General features: G+C 34.6%; 1 protein-coding gene across 2 annotated transcripts in view; it reads left to right on the top strand.

The window, feature by feature from the left end:
- Positions 1 to 26,064, top strand: part of ZBTB20 (zinc finger and BTB domain containing 20) — an 816,082-nt gene that overhangs the window by 242,107 nt on the left and 547,911 nt on the right. For both annotated transcript variants that reach the window (XM_011940600.1, XM_011940601.1), the window contains exon 3: positions 2,601 to 2,642. The gene's annotated coding sequence lies outside the window, so the exon portion shown is untranslated. The remainder of the gene's footprint in view (positions 1 to 2,600; positions 2,643 to 26,064) is intronic.

Here is a 26,064-nt window from a genome sequence, read left to right as displayed (position 1 = left end):
AACTTATTTGCTTTGGTTTCCAATAAATAACTGCAGCCTGTTAATAATTGTGCATGTGTTTTATGTGGCCTCAGATAAACTGAGACAATCTTACACATCTGCATTCCAGATTGGGTCACTATTCCTTCATACTTAATCTCCTATTATGTAACTGTCCATTAACAAAAAATAGATCACACAAGGAAAAAACTTAAATATTTAATTTGCTAGTGCATTAATAAGTGACACTAATACACATGACTTTTTATTGTTACCTAAAGATAAGTGTTTGCTCAGAAATATAAAAGAATAAACCTAGTGTATGTTTTCTTGCTTTCAAGTATACCAAATCTGTCGCAGATGCCTTGTGTATTGTGTTTACATCTTTACGTGAGCTCTGTCTAGATATTTTTTAGTGTTTTTAAATTGTTAGCTCAGTGAGGGTAAGGTGTGTCCTAGTTTATCTTTTAGCACGTTGCAATGCCAAACACAGCACCGTGAAGGTAGTATATGCTCACTGAATGTTATTGAATTAGTGAATAAGTTAGGCTGTACTAGGTTGAAGAGATTTGCAGTCCTAAATTATTCTTGCCATCATTTCACTCTGCATAATAAGAAGTTTTACTAAGATGATTAAAAATGTGTTATCGAATTACTTGTGTAGATTCCAAAGCAGTGGGATAAAAGACTCTGGCTATGCCCCTTTGAGGAAGCAGTGAGGGTGTTTCTCACTGTAGGCACAGTTAGTGGGTTTTATTTGTGACTGAATTAATTTATTTCTGTTAGGAAGGTTACATTTATGAATTCCACATAGCATTTTATAACTTTTTCCTTTTACCCCTACCCTGCCTACTGTTATCTTTTCCTATTATAAAAGTAATGCTTATTGTAGAGAATTTAACTATATACGAAAGTAAAAAGAAAAAATCACCCAAAGTCTTGTTATCCAGATATGATCACTCTTAATACAGTGTTTTGTTCTTTGCTTTTTCTTATTCATGTAATTTCATACTATTCATGTAATTGGCACCACGTTTATATAATATTTTAGCATCGTAATACTATAAATTTGCATTTTTCCATAAAATTTAAAATATTTTTTAAAGTACTTTGTTAAATTTTGCCAAATATTCCTTTATATAGATGTGCTATGCTTTCTTTAATTATTCTTCTATTAGATATTTAGGTTGCTTATAGTTTTTTACTATCATAAAAATTATCTTTTTTACATAAATTTCTGTTGGTTTTCTGTTATGTTTGATTCCTGGAACTAAAAGTACAGAGTAAAAATATTGAACTTTGAGTTCTTGATACATAGTAGTCAATGGGTTTCTAGGAACCCTTTTGTAATCCACATTTCCATCAGAAGTATATGAAGATGCTATTTTATTGAGCCATCATCAAAATTATTAACTCTATATACTTTTAAGCAAGTATTATAAAGTAGACTTACTGACTATAATGTGTTGCTGTCATCAGCTGTGCTCAGAAGAACTATATAAATTAAACATGTCAGTTTGCTTTCAAAAAGAATTTTTTTTTGAGATGGAGCCTTGCTCTTGTCTCCCAGGCTTGAGTGCAATAGCATAATCTCTTGTCACTGCAACCTCTGCCCCCAGGGTTCAAGTGATTCTCCTGCCTCAGCCTCCTGAGCAGCTGGAATTACAGGCTGGGGTTACAGCGCACCACCACACTCAGCTAATTTTTGCATTTTTACTAGAGATGAGGTTTCACCATGCTGGCCAGGCTTGTCTCAAACTCCTGACCTCAGGTGATCAGCCCACCTCAGCCTCCCATAGTGCTGGGATTACAGGAGTGAGCCACCGCACCTGGCTAGAATTAGGAAATATTTTTAAGGGTACTAGTAGTTCCAAAGCTGCACGTTTCAATACAGTTTCCACCTAAATCCAAATGTTTTTCAGGTCTAATTGTAAACTACTACTTTTGTTTAATGTGGACTTACATAGTCTTCTGTATCAATACCTACTTCACTGGCAGTTTTGTCAAAGTGTGTTGGGTTGAGGCATTTTGCATTGTATCTGATGTGGTGTTAGCATTCCTTCTTGTAGCAATCAATTTCATTTCTATTTGCTGTTGTAACTTAAAGTTAATGAACATTCAGAGTTTACTTTTATTTATTCATGCATTTTTTTGTGGACTGCTCTACAAAAGCACCTTTCTTCCTCACCAACATTCTATCCAAACTGAGTGCAGATGAATCTGAGTAGTTTCATTTTAGAGAGCAGCAGTCATATTTGTATTAGGAAGGCAATAGTCTTGGAAGAATACCAAAAAAAAAAAAAAAATCATTTTAAAGTGTTTGCCTCGTCCTCTAGAGAAAGCATTTGCGTTTCAGAGGCCATGGTGAGTCAGAGTCCCTTGCTGGTGCTTATGATACACTGCTAAGGGACTCTGCATGTGTGTTTGTGTGTGTGTGTGTGTGTGTGTGTGTGTGTATTCACATATATGAAATATCCTATGGGGAAAAATATTGATAAAAAATAATTTGCCTCTTTATACACTGAAACTTTTCCTACTTCTCTGCAGGAATTGTTGCAACATAAATACTGGTTCCAACTTAGTAAATTAATTTTTACTTATATATTTCTTTTACATTTCAGAATACCTGATAAATTGCAAGTTTGTGCCCCACAGCTGCACAGGTATGTATATGAATTACCTATAACTATGTAAATATATATATTAACTAAGAAGTTATAATATTTTTATGTATTAAAATTGCTTATAGATTTCATAATGTAAACATGTTAATTCTTGATTACTTACAGATAATGACAGCTTCAAAGGATAGTACATTTTATACATATATTTTATTTTATTCTATTGTGAGAATCAGGTAAACATTTCTAAGATTTGATGAGGCAGAATAATTTTAATTACAAAGCATTCATCTGCTGAAGAGATTATTTTATGGAATTATACTATTAAAGTGAACGGTGATGTGGAGTCAGACCATTGCAAAACCACACTTTTGTCATTATTGTTTTATTCAAACTTTTTTTTTTTGCAAGTTTATTTTCTGTGATGGTTGCTTTAGGTATGGAGTGGTTGCAGATGTACTGTCTGCTGCACTGTCTCAAGCACTAGACAAATGGGAAAAAAAATGTTTGCACCTGTTTAAAATCTCAACCATGCGGTGTTGTGATTCCTGGGCAACAGGCAGGAATTCTCAAAAGCTTGGTTGCACCTGCTCAATTGTTGCTTGCAGCTGTGTCATATGAGTGAGCGCACAGAGAAGCTTGTTAGCAGTGTGCTTGTGCTCTTACGTATTTTGTGTACTCTGACTCTGAAAGATTCTTACTTGATGTAGACCTTGAACTGTTACATTGGTTTATTCTAAAACTCACTGGTTTTAGCTTCTAAATATTTTCTTTAAATCCTCTGTTTTATGACTCAAAGTATATTTTTTTAGTAGCTGTTGACTGCCCTAGATAATGTGTATGCCAACTTCTCAAAAGAATACCTGGGAGAGTATATCTCTTCAGATAACTGGGTTGACAATAATTTTTGTCCTGGTAGAGACATTTTGTGTTTGGCTCAATTTCACCGTGTTGGCAGCCCCACTGTGTGAGGCTGGATGTAGTTATTGATCCATTTAGCTGAACAGATTTGAAAGCATTTGGCTATTAGTGGACACATGGGGCATATTCAGAAAATTTAAGGGTATATTGTAAGATAATTTCTTAATTCGTGCATGTGTTTCTGTTTCTGTTGGGGTAGAAGTGAGAGAGAAAAAAAGTGAAGATTAAATAGTAATTCTAAAAGAGGGGCTAAAATCCAGATGTACATTTTATGGAATATTATTCTTTAATTTAACAAATGCTAGATGCTTGGTATTTTTCATAAATGTTACTGATAATGGTATTAAATTTATTATAGTTATGGCTTTGTATGTTTTCTGACAGATATCTATATTTTTGTTATAGATAGGCTATTATAGATTGTATGTTTTACTAGTAGGTAAAGTTCTATAAATGCAATAGGAAGCCGCAACTCAATATTAAAGATATTTAATTTATTCAGTAGGCTGAAATTTCTAATATTGAAAACATTCAAATGACTTGCATTACTCTCCTTAATGTATTCTTTTAAATGCCGAGGAGTGTCTGTCGGTATTTAGTAACATAAATCTGAAGTCTTAGAGTTGGTGTATCTTTTCCTTGTATTGGCCCATTTGGAATCCTTTTTTGTATTTTTAACAAATCAGTTTGGTATGAATTTAAGTATCCTCTTTGGAAGTAGGAAACACAGTACAAAGGTAAGTAGAGGATTGCCACAGCCTCTTATACAATGCCTTGTACATAGTAATTGATCAGTAAATGTTGAATGAATGTATTTATGAATAAAACATTTCTGGAGCTAGAAATAGAGGGATTGTGTCCTAAAATCTTATTACTTGTTATACAGTTTGGATGAGTCTTAATGGACTTACTTTAGTTCTCATACAGCCAGTTATACAGAGATGAGAATACTGATAAATTCTGTCCTTAAAATGAGAAATTAATGTGTAAGAATTGATCCTCTTTGACTATTTTAATGAAGAATTGAAATAACACTATTTGCAATATGCTTTAAACTAAGTTTTACTTACTACAAGAAGTCTGTATATTATTCCCATTATACATATAAGGCTGGGGCATTCATGGCTAAGTTACTTGTCACCTTGGAAATACTTTGCAGCACATAAATAAACAAATCATCTATGTTATATGGTTAATGCCTCGTCTTTCCTGAGCACTGGCTTGTGCTCTCTCTCTCCCTCCCTATCTCTATCTCACTAAAACACAAAAATAAAATGTGTGTTTAATTCCTTTGGGTCAGTTAAGATCAGAATATTAAAAATCTATAATTATTTTTCTAAGCAAAAGTAATGGACCCTGTGTTTACTGTATACATATTTATAATTATGGTCTCTATGACTCACTAAATTTTAACTGTAAATAGAGGTAAAGCCAAGCAAGAGTAGAGTCAAAACAGAGCAGTTAAGACTTGCTTTAGATAGATCATTCTAGTGTTCCATTTTGTGTGGCATAAGCCCGTCACATAAGATTGGCACAGTTTACATAATACGCCAGTATCTATTGCATTAAAACCTTTTGTTTAGGCTTCTCAAATTTTAGTACCACTGGTTTATGACATATGGACTTTTAGGCTTGGAACTACCTTTCCTCTGGGAACAGTTTTTCTTTTACCTCAGTTCACACCAGTGGGCAAGAGTCCAATATCAAGGACATCATTTTTTTCCAGTGAACCTTAGTGTGGTAGATTGAACTCTATCTCTCTGTTAGTCTCAATATTAGAAATGAAGAGATGAGCCAAGAATATATATTTGCTAGAATATTAATCATTAAACTAGACAGATAGTAGCAGCTTTTTGAGGGTCCTGTGTCAGGAATTAGCCTGGAATCTCAAAGAGGGAGAAATCCCTAGGATTCCTGAGCATTATTGCAGGTTCCCCTGTGATTTCAGGGTTAAGGAAATAAAGAAAGAAAATCCACATTTATTGAGAACACAGCATGCCTAGATATAATTTTCTTTTTTTCTCCCTTCTTTCCTTCTCTCCTTTCCTCATTTCATTTTATTCTGCATGGTGAATGGATGTCTGCTGTTTGCTAGAAATTGTGCTAGGCTAGATGAATACAACAAAATCTTTGTTCTCAAGAGCATACAGGCTAGTGAGAGACAAAGATATATCAATAGAGTTCTTTTTGACTTCACCACTTATTATTAGTATGGTCTCAATCAAGATACCTAATCTTTCTGTTCCTTTGTTTCCTCATTTGTAAAACTGGGAAAATAATAGTATCTGTTGTCTGAGAGTTAATAACACACTACATGTAAGATTCTTAGTACACTGGTTGGCACATATCAAGTACTGAAGAAATCTTAGCTATACTACTGTCATTTCTATAACTCCCAGTTCCACCACCATCACCACTACTGGAATTCAGACTGTGAAAAAAGAACACCTAATTGCCTGAGAGCAGGAATCCTTGTCTGGGCATTATCACATAGATTGTACTCAAAGGTTCTATACAAAGTTACCTCTGCTTCCCTGGCTTTAGAAGATATTATAAACATCATGAAGCAGTGTACTGAATCTAAAAGACTTTCATGTGATATTTTTATTATTTTTCCCCAATTTTTGTATTGGGGAAAAATACACATAACATGAAGTTTAACTATCTTAACTGTTTTTTGGAGTACAGTTCAATGGTATTAAATACATTTATAATGCTTGCACAGCCATCACCACAATACATCTCTATATGACACTTTCATATTGTAAAACTAAAATACTATACCCATTAAAATATAACTTCCCATTTCCTTCTGCACTCTCACCCCCAGCCCCTGGCAGCCACCATTCTAGTGTCTGTCTCTATCATTTTGACTTCTCTATGTAGTCATATAAGTGGAATCATACAGTATTTCTGTTCTCATGTTTGGCTTATTTCACTTAGCATAATGTCCTCAGCATTCATCCATGTGGTAGTACATGTCAGGATTTCTTTCTTTTTTATGGCTGAATAATAATTAATAGCATTTATATACCACATTTTGCCTGTCCATTCATTCGTCAGTGGACCCTTGGGTTGCTTACATGTTTTCATTATTATGAACAATCCTGCTATGAATATAGGTGTACAACTATCTCTTTGAGAACCTGCTTTCAGTGCTTTTGAGTATATACCCAGAAGTGGAATTGCTAGATTGTATTGTAATTCCATTTTCATGTGTTTTTATAATAAGATTAATTTCATTTAAATTGAATAAAGCCTTTTAGGTTGTGTTTGTAAATAGCGTTGATTTCCTCATAAGGAGAATAAGTTGAGTTAGGTTTATCGAGAACACATCTACTGCTTATGTGAGTTCAGATGCTTTCAACAAGCCTGTGACTACTTTAAATAAATCAGCATCTTGGAACCCAATGATGCACTTAGGATATCTGGATTGTAAATCTCATGCTTGAGTTTGAATTTAGGAGCTTTGAATTCCTTCCCACTGACCTTTACCAAAAGTCTAGCTCCATTATTCAGCAGCTGTGCGACCTCATCGAGGTCGGCTAAGCTTACTAAGCCTCAAGCTTTCCCATGTACAGTATGGTGGTAACAACACCTACCTTTTTAATGGTGAATATGTGGATTAAAGTAAGTCAGGGATACAAAATACTTTATTTTGTGCGCCACTACCACCTACATATTATTGCATAGTAGTCTCTATATATTATTTTTTCTTCTTTCCTCCTGTCAAAATATAAAGTGTTATAATGAGTAGTATAGGAATTTCAAGAAAGTGTGGGACACTTACATTAAGAAAGTTAACTTTGGTCAAGTTATGGCTCTGGTGATATCTGTTGATTGTCTCAGTTCAACATAATTAGACTCATAATTTCTACTTATACATGCTGCATTTCTGTAGAAGGCTAAGGCTGTTTAAAGAAAACCAAGATGGGGATGCTCACATTCACTTCAATGTCTGTTGATTATAGAGGTGTGTCTTGCAATAGAAAGCCCGTTGACACAACCCAGACAACTCTCATCCCTCTTCTGAAAGTCAGATACCCTTAAAAGCAGTCTCTTGCAAACGATGAAGAACCTATGCTTGATGAGTTACTTTCACATGCATCAAAGTGACTTAAAAGTGGTCCTGTTGGTAATCTAAGCAGTCTCAGGTTTAGTGAGCATAGTTGTCAGTGTATAAATGGCTGTGTAAGGTTTTATTTTTTCTTGAGAAGGAAATTAGTGTGGTAAGATTTTCTGATTTCTTTCTATGCAAACTCAACAGTAGAAAAGCGGATTTGTGAATTTATATGTATGATGTTCCCTTAATTATCTTTAATAAAAACTAGATGATCTTAATTATGGTAAACCATTTTCCTCTGCCAGGCTGTTTATATTGCAGCAATATCTTCTTGAACAGCAATCAGGAAAGGATTCTTTTAAAATAATGGAAAAATCACTAGATAACGTATAGAATTGAGTATTACTCACCACAGGTAATACAGACCTGCCTAACATCAAATGTATAGTTTTGACCATGATGAATCAAGGTAAATATTGATGATTAATGGAATTTTTATTTAGTTGAGCATATTACAAAGGACCACAAAGGTGGTGGCTTAAACAGAAATTTGTTTTCTCACAGTTAGAAGTCTGAAATCAAGGTTTATTAGCCAGGTTCGTTCTTGCGAAGGCTGTGAGGGAAGGATCTGTTCCAGCCTTTCTCCTTGACGTATAGATGGCCATCTCCTTCCTATGTCTCTCCATGTTGTCTTCCCTCTATAAGTGTCTGTCTCTGTCCCCAGGTTTCTCTCCTTTTATAAGGACATCAGTCATATTGAATTCAGGCCCACCCTAATGGCCTTATTTTAACTCAGTTACCTCTTTAGAGACCCTATGTCCAAGTCAGATCACCTTTTTTTTTTTTTTTTCAGTTTGATCTGAATTGATCTATTAGATAAATTAAGAATAAGAAAAATAAAAGTTTTCATTTTATCTTAACTTATTCTTATTCCGGTGCTCTTCCTTTCTTGATATACATCCAAGTTACTGACTTGTATCATTTTTGGAAGTACTCGGGGTTAGAACTCCAACACATGTTTTGTTTTGGAGGGGTTGGGTAACAAAATTTAGTTCATCATAATTGGGTTAATAATAGTTAACATTTATTGAGTGACTTTCATGTTCCAGATTTTATATATATATATGCACGTTTATGTGAGTGTATATATATATGCATGTATGTATATATAGATATGTACATATCCAATATATGTGTGTGTATATATGTTTTATGATCCTTGCAACAGCCCTATGAGGAAGATGTTATTTCCCCCATTTTGCAGGTGAGAAAACAAAATGTCAGAGAGGATAAGCAATCTGTCCAAAGTCATATAGTGTGTAAATATTCAATGCTGGTATTTGAACCTAGCATCCCATGCTGCTTTTTAGATGGATAAACCTGATAACAACTCAGTCAAAAGCCCAAAGATACTTTGAACATTTGAGGTTTTTTTTGTTGTTGTTGTTGTTGTCATTAGAACTTGTGCCAAGGGACATTTTATCTATCAAAAATGGCACATAAATGCCTAATCATTGACTGCCGACGGGTTTACTCTTGAGTGTTTTACTGACAATTATCTTTGAAGGCTTAGTGTTTTAGCACTCCTGAACCTGATAAAGCTTTTGGACAGGGTGGAATCTGAGCATAGACTACAAGGGTTGATTCTGGCCCCCATTTGTATGGATGACACTGAGAGACAAGTCATGCCCAGAGTCGGCTACTCAGCACATGTGCTTTCTACTGTCCTTTTCTCTCTCTCACTCCCCTTCCTCATCTTTGTTTTTTCACTATTTACCAGGTAGCTTGTGATTTTTTTTCTTTTATCCAATCTTTGCCATAAGTGATAAACACTGAAAGGAGATGGAGTGAAGAGTCACAAAATGGGCAACATTTCTGCTTACATGAAAGCCAGCTCACTTGTAGGTGTGTACTACACCCTGGCCGCAGGCTTATTGTTATTCACGCTAAAGAGCCAGGCACATTGTGTACCTTATATAAGTTTTCCATCTTACCAATGAAAACAGTTTGTTTCTCGCTTTGAAGTTTTAAAGCAGAACTTGTTCATGACCCAATTTCACTAATAATTCTCTGAAGTAACCCTTGTACTCATTTAAAGATTTTTTTTCCACCCACTGTCTGTCTAGCCTGGTTTAAAATTTTTATATATGTACTTTTAAAAAATTGATTAGCTGGAGAGCTGCCCATTCCTCTGTGCTGTATAATAAGGATTTTAAAACTGCACACTGAATTCTGTATAGTGTAATTAAAACTGACCCACATTTGGACCTGAGTACACCAGGACTTAGCCAAACTTGCCATGAGCTGAGTTCTGGTGGCAGATGGGAACTAATGAGGACACACTCCACTCCAGAATTTCCCAGCTGCTTGGCCCCTTTTTGTACAAACAAGGTTTGGAGCGAAGTCCGGATCCCAAGAGCATGTTCTGTAAATGTGCTGTACCCAATGATTTGGGAAATGTTCTCACAAAATTGGGCTGTTTCAAGGTATCCATAAGGCCTCAGTGACTTTCAGATTTAAATTCAAAGGGGCCTTTTGTGCTTTCTACAACCAATTTTTAATTTTACAGTGAATAAAACATCGCATTCCCCCATCTTTTCTCTCATGCCTGGTGATGGAATGATCACTTTATATCACAACCTGGAAATTTGCAGGTGATTATCTCAGAGACAGTTGTACATCAGGATAGACAAAGTCTCCTTGCAACCTATGGATCTCTTCAACTGGTTTGATGTCCTGGGACTATTCAGGCAGATGTAATTGAATCAGTCTGAAGCAGCTGTAGCTGGCATGTGGTCTCTCAGATTGCTAGCACCTGCTTGTTTTTTTGCAACTCACTAGAGTGAGAGAAGTGCCAAAACCAGCATTGGTCTTGGAGCAGATAAAGCACTCCAGATCTTATATCCCATTCCCCTTCCAACCTAGCCACATCATCACTGGTGCCGAAATTAATAAAATCCCTTTTCATGATTAGGTCTGAGGTATACTTTTGCTTCTCATTCTTCTCTGTATTCAGATCCTGACAGTACTGACCATGCAAATCCCAAAAAATAAGGGAGTATAATGGTGATCAGGTGGCTTTGGGGCTCTCTTATCGTTAGACAACTGGGTAGCCTGTGGTTTGCAGAATCATTTAAATGAATGCACCAAATTCATTTGCTGTTCCAGCACAGTCTTATTGGCATAGAGAATAAGCAGTTAATGTATAACAAACTGTGAGCTGTTATGGAATATGATGAATACACTTCCTTAGCGAGAGGGAATGTAAAATGGAGCTATCTCTCTAATACAAAGTCTAAACTAACCGCCATGGATTTCTTCAGCACTTACTATGTGCAGGAAAATGAAGTATACTAAAAAGATAAAAATTTTTGGACATAATAAGTATGTAAAATATATTTTGAAATACACAGACTTGGATTTTTTTTTGGAGATGGAGTCTCGCTCTGTCGCCCAGGCTGGAGTGCAGTGGTGCAATCTCAGCTCACTGCAACCTCCACTTCCTGGCTTCAAACAATTCTCTGGCCTCAGCCTCCTGAATAGCTGGGACTACAGGCACATGCCACCACACCCGGCTAATTTTTTGTATGTTAGTAGAGATAGGGTTTCACCGTGTTGCCCAGGCTGGTCTCAAACTCCTGAGCTCAGGCAGTCCACCCGCCTGGGTCTCCCAAAATGCTAGGATTACAGGCGTGAGCCACCACATCTGACTGGATTTTTAAAAAATGTTTAAACTCATTTAAAAAGTAGTTGTTTATCTTCTCTTTGTTTCATTTTATTATTTGGCAGGCATATATTTAATCGTTAAGTGTTATCAATATCCTAATGTTTAATTTGAATCTAGTCATAATAAAGACAACATATTTACTTACATTTTATAGCTTATGTTGCAAAGCTTTTATAAAATGGGTTTAATATTGATAATATTTTGAGAGAAACTATGGCGTAAATGGAGTTCACGAATAATGGTAATAAGAGTGAATTCTAAAATGGTAATTTATTGTCATCAGCAGGTGCCTGTGTTGCAAGGCATGACTACATGCTGTGAGCACAGAGAAGTATCTATGGTACTGACTGCAAGAATCTTATGATATTTGAGGAGATATGATACAGGTTTTTAAAAAAATAAAATAAGGTGCTCTCAGTGTCAAATTGCATGCTCGAGACCTGGATTTGTTGTAAAATGAATGCTACAAACATTTTTTTTTTAAAGTTAGGCAGTCTAGTTGTGAAGTCAATGTTCTAAATTCAGCATCCCCTGTCTCTCCTTCACTGTCCATGAGACAACACTAATCCGTTATGGCTGTCTCTGTCTCTACACCAAAACTTGACCTTAGAGTCCCTCTGAAGACAATACTTTAGACAACCATTACCAATTGTTGGAAGTTTCATGTAATAGAAAACCCATCTGCCATTGTTGAAAAAATATCATTAAGTGCTAAACATATTTAGTGGAGGCAGAGATCTCTGTGAACTGCTGGGAAGAGGCTGAACTTAAGCCGGGCCTTGAAAAAAACATGAAACATAGGACATGAGGAAATAAGAAAGGAGAACATCAAGCATTGCCAAGCTGAGTAATGTGTACAAATGAGTTAAGATTGGAATTATATGGCATAGTCAAAGATAATGAGTAGACCTCAGGTATACACAAATAAGTGGTCATATAATTATTAGTTTAATGTTTTTCTCCTCTGCTAGACTGTAAACTGTGAAATGTGATATTTTTTTCTTCTTTTTTTAAATTATACTTTAAGTTCTAGGGTACCTGTGCACAACGTGCAGGTTTGTTACATATATATATATATGTGCCATGTTGGTGTGCTGCACCTGTTAACTCATCATTTACATTAGGTGTATCTCCTAATGCTATCCCTCCCCCCTTCCCCCACCCCACGACAGGCCCCAGTGTGTGATGTTCCATTTCCTGTGTCCAAGTGTTCTCATTGTTCATTTCCCACCTGTGAGTGAGAACATGCGGTGTTTGGTTTTCTGTCCTTGTGATGGTTTGCTCAGAATGATGGTTTCTAGCTTCATCCATGTCCCTACGCTACTCAGACCATCCTATCCGAATTTGATCTCCCATGTGTTTCTGTAGGTTCTTATTGTTTTCATTCATATACACAATTTACTGCACAATTTTGGGTGCAGATTATCACTGCCAAAATTCTGTATGAGGAATGTAGGGGAACTCAAAGAAGTTTTTATTCTTTTTAAATTTATATAAGAAAATGAAAGAACAATAATTTTTAAGAAGCTGATTTTTATTTTTATAAATACTGTGGCGCTTTCAAAACTGGCTTGGAGGAATTTCTATTTTAACTGTAGTATTTAAGAATTATACTGTTAATACATATCTCTGGTTTCAGGGAATAAAGATACAGTATAATAGAGTAGAAAGAGTACAGGGTTTAGAAATAGAAGAGAGGGATTTAAGTTTCTCCATTATCACTTATTGGCTGTGAGATATAGGCAGCCCTTCATGTGCTTTTATGCTGTTTCCTCATCTGTAAATTAGAGATGACAACGTATCAAAGCACTTTAAAATTTAAAACATCTCTTCTTCTTCCTCCTCTCATTAGTCATCATAATCATAATGCTATTCTGAAACCATGTTTCAGATAAATATGATCTTCTGTATAGGTCCTTTTTTTTCTACCACTTATTATTTGCTCTAGCTATTGCAGATTTACTTTACACCTTGAGTAGAGCCTTATAGTAATCTAAAAAGAAGCAAGAATTCCAGAAACACCCTATAACCTAGTCATGGCTAATATTTACTGTTGAGCTGTTTGTACCTCAATAACAATTCTCTGTCATTTGTAATATAACTGCTTAATATAAATAATTTATGTATTAAAAGTCAATGTTTTATACCAATCCCAAAACAGTGCCTTTTTATGATTTATTTTTTATTCTTTCATTCATTTAATTCAAATTATTGTAGCTACAGACACAAATGCATTCACTTTCTACCTGATTATATAGGAATACCCTAATTATCTATATTCACATCTCATTGAACTTATAAAGTGTTAGGAGACCAGTGTCTGAGAAAAAAAGTCAAATATAAATAGATTCATCTCTGAGTTGTAAGAACCTTTTGTTCCCACCTTTAGAATATTTGGTGACTAATTAATTAAGTAATGAATGCACACCTCTTAAGTTAAAAAACCAAAAGAAAAAAATTTGATATTGCAGTTTCCTAGGAAGTTAATGTTTTCATTCTTTCCTCTTTTAAGCATGTAATATCTAATAGTTAATATCTGCATGTATCATCCTTATGGTTTTGAGAGTCTTTAAGGGAAATTATGAATACAATTTCTATTTTTCTAAACAAAAGGATTCCTCTACATTTAGGGTAAAAATGTGTGAATAGATATTTCACACATTCATATTTGTGTGAAATATATTTTCAAAATATATTTCCTAAACTATTTAAAAATAAATTTTTAAAAGTATTTGAACTTTTTACACTATATTTCATTCTTATATTTTGTTAAGCATATCAAAAGAGGATTATACCACAGTTTATGACTTTTTAACGGTAAAAAATTAAATAAGGTAGGACTATCTGAAATTTAAGATTTAAGTGTAACTACATAACGATATGCACAGAAAATAGAGATAATGAAAATTAACTAAAATGTTGCTTTTATAATGGCTTATATTTGTGTAGCAAATAGGATAGCTGAGTTTAGTATTACTTAAGAAACGGTTAATTCTATATATCAGGAGACAATTCAAACATAATCTTTAATCAAGCTGGTCTGATGCCTCAAGCCATGCTCTGTATACTTATTAGGGTCTTTGCCAAGTGTCATGATAGTAATACACTCCAGACCAAAAGAAAATTGATTTCCTCTGTGCAAATTTGTTATTGATATTATATTTAAATTTCTATTGATGAAAAGTTAGTATATATACTATCTGAATCAAGTTCTTCAGAAACGTAAATAATTTTTTATTTGTGAACTGATTTATGTCCAATTAAGTAATGTTCAGAATACTTTTGCTATTGAGCACATATCATTGTCAAATATTAATTATTTATATCAATATACCGCTTGAATTTTTAAAAATATAAAGGCCTCACTTTATCACCCAGGCTGGAGTGCAGTGGCATGATCATGGCTCACTGCACTCTCAACCTCCCAGGCTCAAGCAATCCTGCCATCTCAGCTTCCCCAGTAGCTGGGACTACAGGTGTGTACCACCATGCTCAGCAGATTTTTAAATTTCTTTGTAGAAATGGGGGTCTCACTATGTTGCCCATGCTGGTCTCAAACTCCTGGGCTCCAGCAGTCCTCCTGCCTCAGCCTCCTAAAGTGCTGGATTTACAGGCAGGAGGCACTGCACCCAGCCTATTAATTTTCTTTTCTTTTCTTTTCTTTTCTTTTCTTTAATGACCAATTCCACTTTAAGATCAGTTTCTGGCTTGCTTGAAAGGATTGGATTAGAAGACGTATCACTTTTGGAGGACATCTGCATTGGATTTAAGAGGGAACAACTCCAAATAGAGGACAGTACATTTCGTTTGAGGCTTACTACTACCAGAAACCATTACTGCAACCTCTAAGTTTTCTCATTGATTTTTATTTGTCCTTATGTGCTGCCATCAACTGGGGGCTTTGAGATCACTATCTACAGTTATAAAACAGCTGTACCTCTTCCTCTGTTTTAGTCCTAGAGAGTACAGGGAAAGTATACTAGTTACCTATGGCTGCTGTAGTAAATTATGTTAAACTGGGTGGCTTAAAAACAACAGAAATTTATTCTCTCATAGTTCTGGAGGCTAGAAATCAGAAATCAAAATGTAGCAGGACCACATTCCCTCTGAAGGCTCACCGTGAAAATCTTTCCCTGGCTCTTCCAACTTCTGATGGTCCCAGGTATTCTTTGGCTTTTGGCACTATCACATCAAACTCTGCCTTCATCTTTACAGAACCTTCCCCTCTGTATATATCTCTCTGTGTCCTCTCCTCCTATTAAAAGCATATCAGTTATTGGATTTAGGGCCCACCTTAAATCCAGGGTAATTTTATCTGATGATTCTTATTAGTTGCATCTGCAAGAACCTTATCTCCCAAGAATGTTACATTCTGAGGTTCCAGGTGAACAGGACATTTTGGGGACTCTAGTCAAAATTCAACCTACTATAGAGAGTAATTTTATTTTTCTGTAGTAAATATCTTTGGAAGGCTTATTTACACACTGCTATGGTTTGAATATTTGTCCCCTCCAAAACTCATGTTGAAAGTTAAGCCCCAGTGTGGCACTATTGAGAGCTGGGGCCTTTAAGAGGTGGGTCATGAGGGCCCATGAATGGATGAGTCTTTTCTTGAGTTAATGAATTAATGGGTTATCATGGGAGTGGGACTGGTAGCTTTATAGGAGGATAAAGAGAGACCTGCGGTAGCACAGTCTGCCCCCTTGCCATGTGATGTCCTACGTTATCTCAGGACTCTCTAGAGAGTTGTCACAGCAAGAAGGCTTTCACCAGTTTTGCCCCCTCAACCTTGGACTTCCCAGCCTCCAACTATAAGAAATAAACTTCCTTTCTTATAAATTGCTGAGTTTCAAATATTCTGTTATAAGCGACAGAAAAGAGACTAAGACATATACTAACATGTTAATTATTTTTCCCCTCAGTAGTTGACAAAGTTTATCCTGTCCTCTGTTTTTAGAATACTTGTTGCGTTAGCACCTTAGTATTTTTTATGAATTTCATAGAATTATGAATCATTTTCTGTCATACTTTTTTTAACTACTGAAACTTCTCATTATAGATGACAAAGTTGAGGTATAGAATAGGTAACCAGCAGTCACTAACTCTGCAGATGGACTGCAGAACGAAAAACTGACATTGGTATCATCCATCTTTTCTGTGAATCCATGTGTGTTGAGATTGCAAATACACTTTTATAGTCCATGGCACTTTCACATAACGTTACTTGTGACCTAAATAAATCATGAGTTGCAGAAAATGTTTTTCATAATGATCTCTAGATTCTATAAGTCAAGTATACAATTGAAATTTTGTGTCATAGATGGACAAAAATCATGCTAGATGATTGCGTGTTGAGACCACGAGGTAATCCATCTAATTTCTGTACTTAGCATCGGCCAGGTCTTTATTAGAGAACTATGGATATGGCCACACATACAAATACACATCCATTAAATGAACACTGGAATCATGAATATCCAGGTCTAGATTAAAACAGCAAGCCCAAGGCTCAGAAGGTTAATTTTTAACTTTAACCAGTAAGTGGCTGAGACAGGACTAAACTCAGCTCTGCTCAACTCAGACACCTGTTTTTTCTACTTCTCCCAAGTTGATTCTCAAACTGCAGGAAATCTTTGTGTTTTTCCCCTTGTAAGTAAGGAGCAGACCACTTTTAGGGTGAGTGGGTAGAGGTAGCAGAAGGTGAAGTAAACCATTCCTAAAAGAATTGGGATATAATTGGAAGCATTTGTTGACCCTTTCCACCTCATGGTTTTGGGATATTACAAGTACGTTTTCTTTAAGAATGCTCAATAAGCCAACAATTTAAATTTTAAACATAGATAATTAATAGAGTGATTATATGAATTAATCAGAACGAGTATTATAGGTCTCATCTACTGAACAGTTTCTCTAACTTTCAGCCCTTTTGGTGCACTTGTGTTCTGGATAAAATATAATTGTATGCTCATAGGACAGAAAAATTTTACAAATGAGCTTAGGCTTCCCTGCCAGAAAAGAAAGGATGAAATATAAATGAAAATGAAAATTAAGTAATCCCTGAAATGGTAATATAGTTAAATGTAAAAATATGCCTTTGATAATACCAGACTAGGATTTGCACCCAAAACACATTAATTGAATTAACCTATTTTAGTTTGTCTTGTATCTGTTGCCAAAAATAACAAAGAGAAGAAACTATTCTTTTGTTAGATAGCAGATTTCTTCCTGGTGTGGATTACTCTTCTATCATGAGTAAACGATTACAGTTTAGTTGATTCCAGGCACTAGAGAGAGCTCTGAACTAGAAGACCCAGAGAGAGACACTAAACAAATTAACAAATGCATAAATAAGAACCATTCAAGGAGTGGTAAGTGCTATTCATGAAGCACAACTACAACAAAAAGGATAAAGAATGACTGGTAATCCGGGAGCAGGGTGTAGGTGGCCTTTTTGAGGAAATAAATTTTGAATTCTAAGACTTGAATAACGTGAAGGAGTCATTCAAGGGAAGATATCGCTTATAAGAAATGCAATCTCTAAATCATTACAGGTTATGCAGGGTTGTGCATCTAAGGTGTGTGTGTGTGTGTGTGTGTGAGTGTGTGTGTGAGACTAACTGTGACAAGGGAGGAGTGTTCTGTCAACTATTAACAATGTACAATTGGGAGGTCTGCATCTTCAGGGGCAACCAGTTGATCCTCCTCTTTATCCTGGTATTAAATATAGCCATAGTAAGAATCTGGGAATGGATTAAAAATGCTTAACCTTATCTCCTTAAACTTTGGCATATCCCATAAATTTTAACCATATCACCTAAAATTTTGTTATTTCTGAAATCTGTACTAAGTTTGGCCACAAAGGGAGGAATTGAATTCATTGCTACTCTTAGCTCTCCCTAGCAATTTCATTGTCTGCTCTGGTACCAGGGTTTGTTAGAGAAGCTAGAGGGATTTTTGAGTCATCATTTCTCCCTTTGGTAAATCACTTCCTCAAGTAGTAATATCAGCCCTTTTCCTCCTTTTCCGTATGTCAAGACTGAAACTGAAAATAAAGGGTTAAACTGATTTCTTTTGATTAGTTTCATAGGAGCCCAAGATTTAACATAGAACTTTTTCGGAATATATAGTTAGCTCTCCACCTGAGGTGAGCACGGGAAATCTATTTTTCTCATTTCAACTTTCATCTTGAAACCGAAATTTCACCAAAAGCTTCATTCAGAATTTTTTTTATTCATAACTAAGCAAAGATGTATGGTAGTAAATCATTGAAACGGATTATCTTTGATTGAATTTTCCTGAGTTTAATGTGTCTAATCAACTTTTCATTCACCACATTATTTTCCCATTGCTTGATGTTATACCAGATAATAGTATTACCATGACCCAGGCTGATACTATGTGAAAAAATGCACAAGGAGGTACTCTGAACATTTGAAAAACACAGTCAGGTAATAGTTTCAGAAATTGTTAGATTTTCCTATGTGAGAGTCTAACTTTTTTTCACTACAGATACTAAAAATGTATCAATATACTTTTTAGTAGGCTTTAGCCACGTCCTAATTTACAAACAAAACTATTCTTGCCAGTTATACCCTTGAATCCTACCAAGGAAATTCCCATGGTTCTATCCTTATCGCAATGGAACCCAGAAATGGAGAAATGGACTACTTACTTTCTTAGGAATACCACAGTGCACACTTTCCTATATCTAACTGATATGACCATATAATTTGTCATCTCAATAATGATTGAGAGATTTTTGCTTTAAAAATATGTATCCAAATGATAGGAATATTAAGTCACAGTGGAAGAAGGCCATTAATATACTGAAGCCTCAAGTACCACAAATTAAAAAAAAAGATAGATATTACTATTTTAACTGTGAGCATGCACTGTCAGGTTATCCAATATCAAAAACATATTAAGAGTGCTTGTGGCAATATATACCTGAATTATAAATGAATTTTGATATTTTGACATTTTGTTTATATGAGAGCATATATCAAGGATAGATTCAACAAATCAGCTTGGTGGCTGCAGCTTTAAGTTGGCAGTAAAGTATGTAAGTAATACATTTCTGATCAGTCTTGTTTTAACACCTTGACAGAACTAAACCATTGACACCCAGAGGTACTTGTGCATGGGGATAGTCTTTAAGATAATATTTAGTCTATTCAATGAACCAGAATGTTCAGTGTGTATATTGTTTGCTTTTGTTATAAAGACATGGCTACAGTCTACATACAAAATACCAAGTAGAGATTTGTTTATTGTAGTAGGCATAGGTGCTCAAAATGGATATTTAAGTCTCAAACATATTTTTCCACCATTCTGTATTGGATTATTAACACATGAAAGTATGTACTGTTAAAACTATAAGGTAACTTATAGATTATTCTTTGAACTAATGTAGTTATTATTTTACAAATGAGGAAATGGAAACCCAGTGAAGTTGAATGATTTACTGTGGGACTGGACAAGTCTAGAATGAGAAATTTAACAGTCCAGTACTCTTTATTTCCATGTATATACCTTTCACCATTTACCATTACACTGAACAATCTTTGTGCTATTTGTATTTTTAAAATGTACTCACAGGGTCAAAAAAAAGTTTGAATGGTACACAAGGATATAAAATGAAAAGTATGTCTTTACCAACTGATAGTACTATTCACCAGAGATAAAAAGTTTCAACTGTATTTGTGTAGAGAAATGTATCTATATACCTTTAATTTAAAAACAGAAAGGGAATCATACTGTTCAAATACATTTGTACTTTTTTCTTAATGCCATGTCTTAGCGATTTTATATATTCTAGATATAGTGTTTATATTTTGGTATATTATACTTTATCTTTTCCACTTTTTAAACAGCTACTTAATATTTCCATTTTATGGATGTCACAAAATGTATTTAACCACTGCCTATTTATGGAAATTTGGTTATTTACAGTTTCTTTGCTGTTTAAAAATATTATAAAACAGCTTTCTAAATATATCCTTGTTTTTATTTTAATATCCACATAGCGTACTTTCTTAGATATGTTTATATAATTAAAATTTTGATGCCTGTTAAAAATTTGCCTTCAAAAACATTTTTCTGACACATACATGTAACAACATCATATGAGAATTCCTGCTTTCTCACAGCCTCGTCAGTACTGGGCTTTAGCAAATTTTTCTAATCAGAAAAGTGAAAATGATATTTCACCATTGTTTTGATTTACATTTCTTTACTTATGAGTTAGAGTAAACAACATATTAAAATTTCACTGGCCATTTACACTTTTTTTACTTTTTTTGTGAATTGGCTGTAATACTTTTCTATATTTTTCTACTGACTTTTTAAAAATGTTTTATTGGTTTGTATAGCCTCTGTATATTATGAAAAATAAATTTCCTGTAGTATGTGTTAAACATATTTCTTGGTTTTTAATTTGCTTTTTGAGTTTTGTATGTGTAGAAAATTGTTTTATGTAGTTTCATTTTTCAGTCATTTCCAATTTTAGTATATGTGCTGCTGAAGTGACCACTCATTTTTCAATCATTTCCTTTATGGCTTAGAAAAATTCTTACACCAAAAAAATTACTCAGATTTTCTTCTAGCACATTTATGATTTAGCCTCATAATATTTACATCTTTGATTCAACCAAAACTTATTTTTGAGAGTGAAAATAAAGTTTAATTTTATCACTTGAAATAAGAGCATCAATTTTTTAATTCTTTGAATTCCTGTGAATTTTAGATTTTTCTGAAACTTTGTGAACTTTTTAGGAAGGCAGCGATCATCACTAAGGTAAAAAGAAAGTGTATTAGACCGAGAAATGTAATTTAAAATTTGACATTTTTTATTACTTATCAATCCCTGATGTCTATTCTTGGTGATATAGGAAAATCCCAAGAAAACATCTTGTTTATAAAAATATATAATTATATTTTGCTAATTTAAGCAATGATTAAATCAGTGAAACCATCATAGAATAAATCAAACCCCTAGTGAGATACTTTTAACAGCAAATCCAGTTCATATGGTAATATTAATTTTACTTACTTAGCAAAGCACTTACTTATCAGTAAGACCCTGTATCTGTACAAATGAAATCAAAATGTGAAAGTTGTAATTTAAGCGGGATACAATAGCTTAGTGATAAATAGATTTATTTGTACCTTGAAAAGTTCACTTCAAGTAATCATTGTTATTAAAAGGCAATTATTTCACATGGTTTTTGTAAGCATAAAAAGCAGATTGGAGACTCTTTCTAAGGGTTGTAAATAAGTGAAAGATCCATTGAGCTAGAAAAGTTGAGTATTCAGCAATAAAAGAGCATTGTCCAATTTAACATCTATTATATTTATATCTGTAGTTGACAAGGAGAGAAGTAAGTATAGGTGAAATGTGAAATATAACTAGGAGAGAGGGATTAGGAAATGTCATTAAACTTTTTTCCTACTCTTCCTTTTATTTTTAATATAATAGTTATGTTTCTCTTCTAAAAGTAGTACACTATCAATGTAAAACTATTTGGTAAACACAAAAGGACAGAAAGCAGACAAGAAAATTGCCATTGATATTACTATTACCACTTAAAGAAAAAGTTATTAGTATTTTGGTGTATATATGTATGTATGCATGTAACAACATAGGATTATGCAAGGTTATGATTCAGATTTTTCAACTAGCAATATATTATGAATATTTGTTTCTGTCAATATTTTTTGTGACATGACTTTTTTTATTGATTATATAGTATTCCATACAATGGATGTGTTATAATTTACCTAGCCAATCTCTTATTTTTGTCCATGCTTCCAATTTTTCTCTAGTAAACATAAATTACGATGAATATTATTGTGACAGTATAAACATCCCTGATTATGTCACCAGGTAAATACTTAAGTATAATAATTGAGTCAAAGATATATGTATTTTAGAGGTTTTGATACATTTAGCTATACCATTTACACATTGCTGTGTCTGTCCCAGCAGTATCTGAAAGTATCTATTTGTTCATATCCTCATCAGTTCTTGGCATAAAACTTAATATGGTTCAAAGAAAAACTCTCAGTGGTCTGGCAAGAATGAATACACAGAGGTGGGAAGAGGTCAAGCAGAGGTAAGTGATGTTTTTGTCTAAGAGATGTTGCAGGCTGCCTCAGGCTATGGAGAACAGCTTTCTCCAAAGCAAACTTGCATTTTCAAAGGCGGCCCAGACTCTGTGTGCTAACTTGGCACAGTTGAGATGTCCTTGTTTGCTTTAAGGCAGTGGCCTGACCCTTCAATCACGTTCAGTGATCGAGACCACTTACTCATACTAATCATTGCACACAGAAAATACATGAAAGATTTGTATTCATCACTCAATATATTTTGCCTCTCAAGTGTCATGAAACATTCAGGGTACATTAACTGGCAAATGCACACCTGGAGTATGTTACTTAGCTTTAGAAACTGCTAATTTTTAAAAAATCAAATATTTCATTTTGAGGAAAAAAATCAGTTTTGGATTTTGAGCATATATATCATCTTTCATTTTGGCCCAATTAACCCAGCAGGTGTGTGTAAATTAGGTCACTACTTTGTCACCGTGGTAACATGCATTGGGGAGGTGGATCTTAACCACCTCCAGCACAGGTGATGTTGGCTGAGTTGGTATTAAGAGGTGCTTTAGAAACAAACAAGGCAGAATTTAATATGTTAGAGTGTAGAAAATAGGTCTGATGTCGGATATCAACAGATAATTCTATCACACGAAAACAAGTACTATCTCAAATCTGTATAAAGAAGAAAGATCTAATGAGCCTTAGAAACAGGAATTGTGTTGTAAAACTTACTAACAGTCTCTGAAAGAACAGACACTACAGCACTCAGGAGACGGTGGTCTCATTTCCTCATGGAGCAAGGGATTTGAAGGTCGGGGTCAGGTTCTCTGCAATTTAAGGCTGTTTTTAGAACTAAGCCATGGTTTTTGGAGGATCAACAACTTCCTGACTACTCCTTCTAGTGACTAGATTTTAGTCACTACTGAGGATTTTGTTTAAGTGCAGTGTCTAACTATTTCTTTTAAGTGCTCTTTTGATCATTATTCATAATTGTTTATGGGTTAACAAGTTGGCAGAGTTGGTCTATGCCAGCACTCCAGCACTCATATGGTCCCGATAACTCAGGCTTCTTCTCACCAGGTGGAAAATCAGACATGCTTCAAGATCGCTAGTTGAGATTGTGCAATCTGTTTGGCTGCTAAAGGTTCCAAATTATGTGGGCATTCTGCAGCCCCACAGATTGGTAGAATTTCTTCACTTATCACTGACAAGTTCACACTTCCTTGGGTCACTAAAATTGTAAATATGCATTATCAGATGCAGAAAATAGGCCAAATTAATAATGTTAATTATATGTCCAAGGAAATGCATCTCCCATGACCATTTGCAGCACCCAGATATGGATGGTAATTCTATCGAGCCTTTGGTACCAATTCGTACCTGGCTTTAAAATTTTCAGTTTGCCCTTATGTCCTGCTTTACATTTGTATAGCTTGTTATAATCTTGAAGCATTTTTGTATACCATATTTCTTTTTTGTGTGATATTTTAGATGTGGCATTTCAGAAACTTGAATGCACCTAGTGTTTATTTTCGGTTGGTTGTGACCGCAGCTTTATTAGTTATTTTGTGTGTTTTCAATAGTTAATATTTACAAAACGCTGAACAAACCTCTTTATGGAAAGATTATGGAAAGATTGCTTTCCATAATCTCCTTTTCCATGTGTCAAGGATGAGAGCTACAGAGAGAAGAGTCATAGTGACTCACCCTGTGTCACAGAGTATGTGAATTTACTTTCAAAGGAGAGTCAAGGGTCCCTGGTTTTCAGTTCTTTTTTTTTTTTTAATTCTCCAAGAGTCATGCGGGTTTGGAGACTTACAAAGGGATAGCATTGCTGAGTGGAGAAACATTTGACTCAAGTACTCTTTTACCCCTAACATCTCTTTTACCATTTCCCTCCCTATATTCAAGTCTTCTTTTCCATCATCTCTCCAGTAGATGCTGAAAACCATTTCTTTTTGAAGAGCTGGTTCATATGATAAAGACCTAAAGTCTCAATAAAATCTATTAACCTGTTAAGGGTAAGTGTATGCATTGTTCACTGGAGAGCATGATGCCATATTCTACCCTGCCTGCTTGGGGACAAGGCCGATGGCAGCACAAATTAGCATCAGAACAGAGCTTTATCACAGTGGAATCCCAGGTTGTTTTAGGAATGAGACATGAAACAAAAATAGATAAAGGGATTAAATCTATCAAATATAATAGAGGAAATTGTAGTAGATTCAGGGAACTTGGACCCCTGAATTGTAGTAACTAAGCTGGAGAGGAAATGGACAGTTAAACAAAGTAGGGCTGTTTCTTTTTTTCGTTGTTTGATGAAATAATTTTTACCCCTTTTAAATGGTATGTTAAAAGAGAGAGAGGGAGCCTGGTATATCTGAAACAAAGAGCCTACACAGTCACCAAGCTGGTTGGTTTTTATACCTTCCTTTACTGAGTATTGTCCTTCAGTACAATACAGAGCCATTTCTTTGTTCTCACAAGCTAGCAGTTAAATTGTATGTAAATGTATGCAAATTAGATGCTGTCTAATAAAGAGAGTCATTAGATGGAAGAAATATTTAGTTTAGGGAAAAAAAGCAGGTGTATTGTGTAAAAGAAAATGTAAGGCTACAAAAAAGCCCAAACTTTTGTGGACAGTTACAGAAAAATTTATTAAAATAGATTTTTAAAAGACTTACGTCTTCCTGACCTTTCCTTTGTGCTTATATATATGTGTGTGTTTTAAAAATATTTACATTTAAAACTAGGGGATTGGCTTCTTTCCCAGAATTACTGGAAGCACCTTCACCAGGAACATTTGGACTTGAATAATCTCCACAGCAGCATTTTCCTTCTTGAATTAAATGAATTGTAAAATGAATGATTTGCCGAAGAACACTGACTGCTTATTTGGGTTCCTTTCCTGTAGGTTGATAGAGGCTTAGTGGCTCCGTGGTGTGTATCTTGCTATTTTAAGGTTTCCTTTCCACACTACTCCACTCCAGTCTCTCTAATATGAGCTTCTTAAAAGATACCTAGACTATAAGCTCCTTGAGAGGAACCAACAGTTCCTTTTAAACCTTATCAATGCTATATTCAGTGTTTAGCACAATGCCTAGTGTTTACTAGCACTCATATCTATTTTTAATAAGTGAATGATTGGTTTTAATGGTTAAGTAGTTATGGGTATGTCAAACACCTTTCTATTCTTTAGCATATAGTTATTGAAACAATTTCTCATGCTTACATTTAACAATTATACGGTAAATGCCTGGTGAAAAAAATATTTTACCATCCAGTTTCCTTAAATCAACTGTAACAAAGGTGTTGAGTGTTCAACACTACATTATTTATTGTGGCAGCTATTTCTGGAGCAAAGATGAATAGGCAGCATAGTTTCTTTAGGAGCAACTAATCTACTAAAGGTATCAGATAAATATAAATATACACATATTTAATACATAGTACACTGTACTATGGAAGCATGAGATAAAATATTATGGAAGAATGAGAGAGAAAGAATTTCCAACCTATGAGTATCATACATGGTTTCTTGGAGGAAAGTGGAACTGAACTAAGCCTCGAAGTTGGTAAGGAACAGATGGTTGGCTATGGTGGGGTGGAGAAAAGCAGAGTTGCAGAATTCTCTATGTTGTAGTCCCAAATTA

This window comes from Colobus angolensis, unplaced genomic scaffold (genome assembly GCF_000951035.1).
Source record: "Colobus angolensis palliatus isolate OR3802 unplaced genomic scaffold, Cang.pa_1.0 Scaffold190, whole genome shotgun sequence".
Lineage (NCBI taxonomy): Eukaryota > Metazoa > Chordata > Mammalia > Primates > Cercopithecidae > Colobus > Colobus angolensis.
Note: the sequence above shows the minus strand (reverse complement) of the source record. Positions and strands in the feature narration are given on the sequence as shown.